This window comes from Schistocerca americana, chromosome X (genome assembly GCF_021461395.2).
Source record: "Schistocerca americana isolate TAMUIC-IGC-003095 chromosome X, iqSchAmer2.1, whole genome shotgun sequence".
NCBI classification, from domain to species: domain Eukaryota; kingdom Metazoa; phylum Arthropoda; class Insecta; order Orthoptera; family Acrididae; genus Schistocerca; species Schistocerca americana.
In genome coordinates this window covers 702,346,707-702,354,161 of record NC_060130.1, presented here as the reverse complement: position 1 = coordinate 702,354,161, position 7,455 = coordinate 702,346,707, and the positions used below count along the sequence as shown (strand labels likewise).

At 43.9% G+C, this 7,455-nt stretch overlaps 1 pseudogene; it reads right to left on the bottom strand.

Moving 5' to 3' along the window:
• Positions 1 to 1,225: 1,225 nt before the first annotated feature.
• Positions 1,226 to 1,342, bottom strand: LOC124557153 (annotated as a pseudogene).
• Between the last annotated feature and the right edge of the window lie 6,113 nt (positions 1,343 to 7,455).

Genomic DNA, 7,455 nt, shown 5'->3' with positions numbered 1-7,455 from the left:
CCTTGATCTCCTGCTTACAAGGCAGTTGCGTTAATTACTGCTCCACCTGGACAAATGCGTGGATTATCTCGGCACGTTCTCCGGTGACTCACATTCCCGCCTAGTGCCACCTATCCGCAATGCCTGTCCATATCTTCTATGCTCGCTAATTTTAGATTCCCACTGGAGGTGGAACATAAATGTACATCTACACTGATGGCTGTGGATTCATTACCCATCGAGGTGAATCGATTATATGAATACGTGATGTCTGTACTTTCGGACATATTGACAGAACAGAAACCACGGATTCATATAATTCAAGATAGTTATTTCGTTAATTTTTCTGGGTGTTTTGGAACTTAACAACCTGATTAACATTACCTTGGGTTTTTCCTAAAGTTCAAAATTGTACGTTTATTAATTTTGCTGTGCATTTCCTGTGGGTTAATCGTCTTATTGATTATAATAGTTAAGATAAGTCATTTTTTATTGATGTTTTATTACTTTTTAGATACCATTGAAACTTAAGAGTTCATTAATGAGTTCGTCCTGTTTAACGTGTGTAAAATGGTTGTGCGTAGGTTTTAATGAATCGATTTTTTAGTGTTACAATACGACCAGCCACTGCAGGATCTTAGCCAGCGCAATGGGCAGAGTTTATGTCCAGTACTGGTCACTGGGACCGGCTCCTGCTTGTCTGGACTATCCAACCTTTTGTAATAGTATTTGGTGTCTCTTCAGTACGATGTGTCTTTTATTTTATGCCTTTCAGCAGCTATTAATGCTCCTTATTTGATTATTTCATTTGCCTGAGTAATTTTTTTTTCTTTTCGGGAGTGATGTCATTTTTGGCCTCGCAAATTCCACTCCCGGTTCCTCTTTCCATGTCTATCACTTGCTCCCATATATTTCACCCCACTGCAGGTGTACCTCAAGGCTCTGTCATGTAATCCCTCTTTTTCGTCTTGTATGCTAGAGACATTCCCAAATCGCCACCAAAACCAACCTCCTATAATATGCTGACGACACCACCTACGTAGAGCACTCCGTCATCAAGCCACAAGTGGCCCATCGGGACCATCCGACCGCCGTGTCATCCTCAGCTGAGGATGCGGATAGGAGCGGCGTGTGGTCAGCACACCGCTCTCCCGGTCGTTACGATGGTTTTCTTTGACCGGAGCCGCTACTGTTTGGTCGAGTAGCTCCTCAATTGGCATCACGAGGCTGAGTGCACCCCGAAAAATGGCAACAGCACATGGCGGCCCGGATGGTACCCATCCAAGTGCCGGCCACGCCCGACAGCGCTTAACTTCGGTGATCTGACGGGAACCGGTGTATCCACTGCGGCAAGGCCGTTGCCCACCGCCTACGTAGCCACCCACCATACTCTTCAACCCTGCCATGACTCTCTCTAATGCCACTTGAATCTCCTGGTCAAGTGATGTAATACGTAGAAACTTCAGGCAAATCCATATAAAAGGCAAGCTACCATCTTTTGTTGCACCACTCGGTGTTTCCGTTGTCCAGATTTCCATCTCCCCATGTGGTAGAACCAATCCATCCCTATGACTAACATTATAAAGTATTTGGGACTAACTTATGACACAAAACTAATATGGAATGCACATTTCCTTATCCTCCAACACAAACCTCGAAGCCGACTAAAATTACTAACAGGCAGCACATGGACTCTACCTATTTCTACAATTATTCTCACCTATAAATCCCTCAGCCACCTCACCCTCACCTATGCCAACGTTGCCTTGATCTCCGCCTCCGCTAAGTTCTACAGGTCGCTTGAGATCCTTGAATGACATGCTTTCAGCCACGATTTTCGCATCCGCCTGCCTTCCCCAATTTGCATCTTATACCAACTCATTCACTTCCCACAGCTTCTTCTCTTCGTGGAGCACCTTCGGATCCGCTATGTTAATCGAAAAACTCAGTTCCGACACCTAGTTTCCCACCTACTATTCACCAGTCCAGGTATTCTGCTGCGCCATTACATACATATTCCACCTTCCATTTACCTTCATGTCTTATCCATTATCCATCCTCTCTCATAGATGAAATCCGTTCCAATGTATACCCTTCGTTCCAACCCTGGTCACAACGCTCCATCTCACACCATTCTCCCACGTCTTCCATCTTGCTAACTCTCAGTCGTTACCTGTTGGTCCTCAGGTCCCCACAGACGTACTCATCATTTCACCTTTTTCTTAATCACGATCATTTTCATGCATCACCAGAATCACTATTACACCATAATATCATTCACATTATCATCACTGATTTTATTTTAATAGAATGTTAAATCATCTACAGGGTGTTTCACAATTCATATTACACACTTCTAGAGGTTCTAGAGGGGACTTCGTAGATCAAGTTTTACATAAGATCCCACGTCCGAAAACGTCACGCAAGGACGCTATAGAGCGTCAAATTTATAGGGGCCTTTGCCTGTAAATGTATGTATATACAGAGTGATTCCGTGATGATGTTACAAACTTTCTAGGATAATGGAGAAGGATATATCTATCAATTTAATTTAGGGGTCACTTTTCCAGGAAACAAACGAGATGAAAGTTATAAACGAAAACCGTCCTGATTACACTGACAGTGAAATACATGTAATGGTACTGTAGGATAGACAACTTTCAGAGATGACAGTATGGACCAAAATAAGAAAACAATGTCCAGTAAATATGGCCTTAAAACGCATAAGTTAGGGGATATGAGAACTTACTCGCCTTCGCTACTGTGAAACACATCTCCTCTATTGCCCAAGTGATCACAGCTCCTAACGCATGTATTTTAGAGCCCAAGTTTACGAGACATTTTTTCTTGGTTTGGTCCACACTACCCCCTCTGAAAGTGGTCTACCGTAGAATCTTCGTAACTACAGTATCAGTATATGTATTCCACTGTCAGCGGTACCAGAACTGTTTTCGCTCATACCTTTCGATTCGTTCGTTTCCAGTAGAGGGGCCCTTACGACAAATTCGTACAGTTATCCTTCTCTATCATCGTAGAAAGTTTTTATCATCACAGAAATTCCCTTTATATACATACATTTACAGGCATCGGCGCCTATAACTTTGAAGCTAGGTAGCATCGTTGGATGACGTTTTCGGGCATGGACTCCTATGTAAAACTTGATCTCCTAAGTTCCCTCTACTACCTCAAGAACTGTGTACATTGACTGTGAAGCACCATGCAAAAAGTTTGACAAAACATCAGTATTATCCACCAGTGTATTTTTTTAAATCTTCATTTTGCCATCCGTTTTTCTGTATTGTGCACGAATGTCTTTCTGAAAAATCTTCACTTATAAGCATCTGTTTCATGTATTTTAAGTCATCTTTTCAATTTATGTAACCTATGGCGGAAGAGCGCTTCTTCGAGCGGAATTGAAATAACAGTAAAGGGAAGAAAACAGTAAAGGGAAGAAAAACTGAGCTACCTGTTCCACCGCTGAAACGCGAAAGCAGATTAGCGAATCAAAGGAAGAGATTTAAATCATGTGTTCCATTGAACAATATGTATTTGTGGTACTGTAATACCACAGGTTAACCGAGCGAGGTGGCGCAGTGGTTAGATACTGGACTCGCATTCGGGAGGACGACGGTTCAATCCCGCGTCCGGCCATCCTGATTTAGGTTTTCCGTGATTTCCCTAAATCACTCCAGGCAAATGCCGGGATGGTTCCTCTGAAAGGGCACGGCCGACTTCCTTCCCCATCTTTCCCTACTCCGATGAGACCGATGACCACGCTGTCTGGTCTCCTTCCCCAACCAACCAACCAACCAACCACAGATTAAAACATAGTATTACGGCAACAGGGAGCAATTTTCAAACACGATGAAAAGAAATAGGCTCTTCGCCAAATTCGAAAGGAAAACCAACGTGGCTGAGTATCTAGTGGGGAAAGATAGTTCCTGGCCTACTATAGTTCTTCCCGAAAATGTTGCCAGAGCTTCTGAACTGATTCAACAACATGGGAACAAATCCGTTCGAAGAACTGCAACAGAGACTGGTTTGAAGCGTTCCAGCAGACAGTAAATACTGAGACAGGGCCTACGCATGTTCACATTCAAAATCCGAAGCCATCAAAACATACCTGTACGAGCTATGCCACAGAGGGCTGGCTTTGAGAACCAGATTCTCCCAACGATTGATAACGAGGGATTTGATGCTGCCTGCACCTGGTTCACAGATGAAGCACACTTTCACCTGAATACAGTCGTAAATAAACAAAATTGGCCTTTTTGTGGTTCCAAAACTCCCTATTTTTGTAAAACGAAATAACTGTACTCTCCCAAAGTTACAATTTGGGCACAGCAGAAGCATCGTAGGCTCTTTTTCTCGTGCGGTAATTAATAACTAATGAACCTTACGTTGTAGTTTTGGAACAGTTTGTGGCCACACATCACGTTTGAGGACCTATTTGTCACCGCGTGGTTGGTGCAAGATGTGGTTAGTCAACCGCACCGAACAGATATTTCGTTTTTTTGATGACTACTTCGGGAATAGAGTCATTGCGCTGCATTATCCCAAAATTACTAGAGCAGGTATGGATAGGCTTCCAATCACCCGATATGACTCATTGTGACTATTTTTTGTGGAGTACATTGAAAGACACTGTGTACTGGAACAACCCCACCACGCTAGAAAAGCTTAAATCGTCTATCTGTGTGGCAACGGAACCCACTTCCTTTGAGACACTACAGGATATGGTGGAAAATTTCATTATTCATTTGCGCCACCTTTCAACTGCGAGAGGTGCACACACTTAAACGATTGTGATGTAGGCTGCTTCCGAGGACGAGTTTATTTATGCACGGTGACACGAGCTGTACAGCGTACAGCGGTATCTGTTAGCAGATTTTGGGACTACTATTTCGAAACTTACGCATAAAATTCAGCGAATAACTGTTATAACTGGTCCTTGATACCCTGGAACTGGCACCGGGACGGAGATGACGCCCAACATGTCCTTTGTACCGTAGGTACTGGCACTGGGATCGGCATGACGTCCAAGCTGGTCCCACACATGTTGTATTGAGGACAGATTTGGGTATCTCACTGGCCACGAGAGTATCTCGACATCATGCAGACAGCTCATAGAGACACATCTCATGTGAGCACGAGTACTGTCATGTTAAAATGCGCTTCCCCATACTGTCGCACGAGAGGTATTAAATCAGGAAGTAGGATTTCCGTCACGTACCGTTGTGACCTCAGAGTTTCCTCAATCACTACCATGCGTGACATGACACCTTACCGAATAGAGTAACACCGCTGTGCCTCTACACAACATTGGTAGAACGCTAACTCCAGGTCGTCGCTATACTCGCCGAAGATAGTCACTGGGGCAGTACAGAACCACGGTTCATCACTGATCACAATAAGACGCCATTCATTAGCAGTCTATGTTCCCAGTCACGACAACACTCCAAAAGCAGCCGTTTGTGTTGTATTAACGACAGCCTACACATGAGACAATATCTCCCTATTCTGTCTGCTGCTGGTCTCCCACCAGTGGTGCGGGATGACACAGAATGTTGCAAGGCGCCCATTACTTGTTCTCGGACGACAGTAACCGACTTGAGGGTGATACAGTGTGCTTGGTGAACAATATGGTGATACTTCGTTTAGGTGTTCAACCATGATCGACCGCAACGTTGACGACGACTGTGGTTGCCTTCACATTTCCATGCAGTCCTGTATCTGGCCATTATCAAATCCGACTGTTCCACAAATCTGGATATTGTCCGATTCGATCAGCCAGCCAAGTGGAGACCCACTACGAGGACTCTTTCAAACTCTGTCACGTGCTGATAACGCCGAATCACACGAGTGAACGACACTCACTGTCCTTTTCAGCGATCAATAAACATCTCACACTGTTCATGATCCTTGTACGCCATACCGTGCCTGGTAACAACACTAAAAACCAACAACAAAAACGCACTTTGGTAACGGTTGTACGTGTGAGAGTATTGCAACTCAAATTATTTACATATCCGCCAATTTTGTGTACGAATACGAAGTTACAATGACATCCGACCATGACGTGTAGGGGTTTCATTTTTTCCCTTTTTTTTATTAGGAAGTGTATGTAGCCTACTGACCCATGCAGTGAAACGTTTTGCAAATATGTCCAGGAAATGCACCTAAAGGGTGGGTGAGGTATGTCTGCACATAACAGTTTCACACCCCTTATGCGATATTTACTTTTAGTACAACATCTACGGCCAAAACTATTTTTATAATATGAATAAATAAAATAACCGTGCACTCCGTTTTATGTGGTATCTATCATGCTAAAATGAGGACGTACTTCCACGAAGGATAAACCCATATTGGCTTCTATAATTCATTAGATCAAAAAGTTACAAGTATAGCATTATTTGTAGAAAATGTAGAAAATGTAGAAAAAAATCCTCGTCGAAGGATCGAATGGCTTGCCGGCACGGTAGCTCAGCGTGTTCGGTCAGAGGGTTAGCTACCCTCTGTAATAAAACAAGCTGAGTCGACAGTTTAACGAAGAACCTCAACGGGTGTCATTGGACGTCCACCCCGAAAAAATTCAACGAACAGTATAGAACAAAATGAGATCAAATAAAAAAGAAAAAGAAAAAAAAATGGCCAGCGTGACGGATTGTCAATCCTCTGGGCCCGGGTTCGATTCCCGGCTGGGTCGGGGAATTTTCTCCTCCCAGGGACTAGGTGTTTTGCTGTCCTCATCATCATCCTATCATCCTCATCGACTGCACGTCACCGAGGTGGCGTCAAATTGAAAGACTGGCTCCCGGCGAACGGTCTGCCCGACCGGGGGCCCTCGCCATACGATTAAATAAATAAAGTTTAAGAGATCCTGCACTGTTTGTGAAATACTAGGCGCGTACACGCTACGTAACACATGCTGTATATATATTCTGCATGTTATGACATCACTGGGCAATATGGCACAGTGATTTGGATACCATGCTCGTTGTAGCGGGTGTCGACATCAAATTCTCGATCAGAGTTCGAGATCAGTGTGATATTTGCCTTGCTGGAAGATTACCATGGCTAACCATTCACTGTCACTTCTGAGAACATAAAAATAAAAAAATAAAATGGTAGCTGAGAATAAAATCAGATAGCTTCAATTCATTTAAGTCGCAACAAAAGGCGATTCCAGTATAGCTGCAGCAAGTAACATAATCGGTCACTGAAGAATAGAGCATCAGCTGGATTGCGCACTGCAGACGTTACTGACTCAGAACCAGCACACCCACATCACACTGGTCGTGTTTGACTCGTTCGTCGAGCACTTTGTTCCTGTACTCGCTTCCTTGAGTCATATTTCGTCACACGTTTCAGTTTTCCGGCTGCGTGCACTGAGCTGTAGGGACCAGTTTGTAATTAGGCGAGGGTGTGTCCTACTTTTTGAAACGGCCTTCGTACAGTGAAAGGTCCGGTATT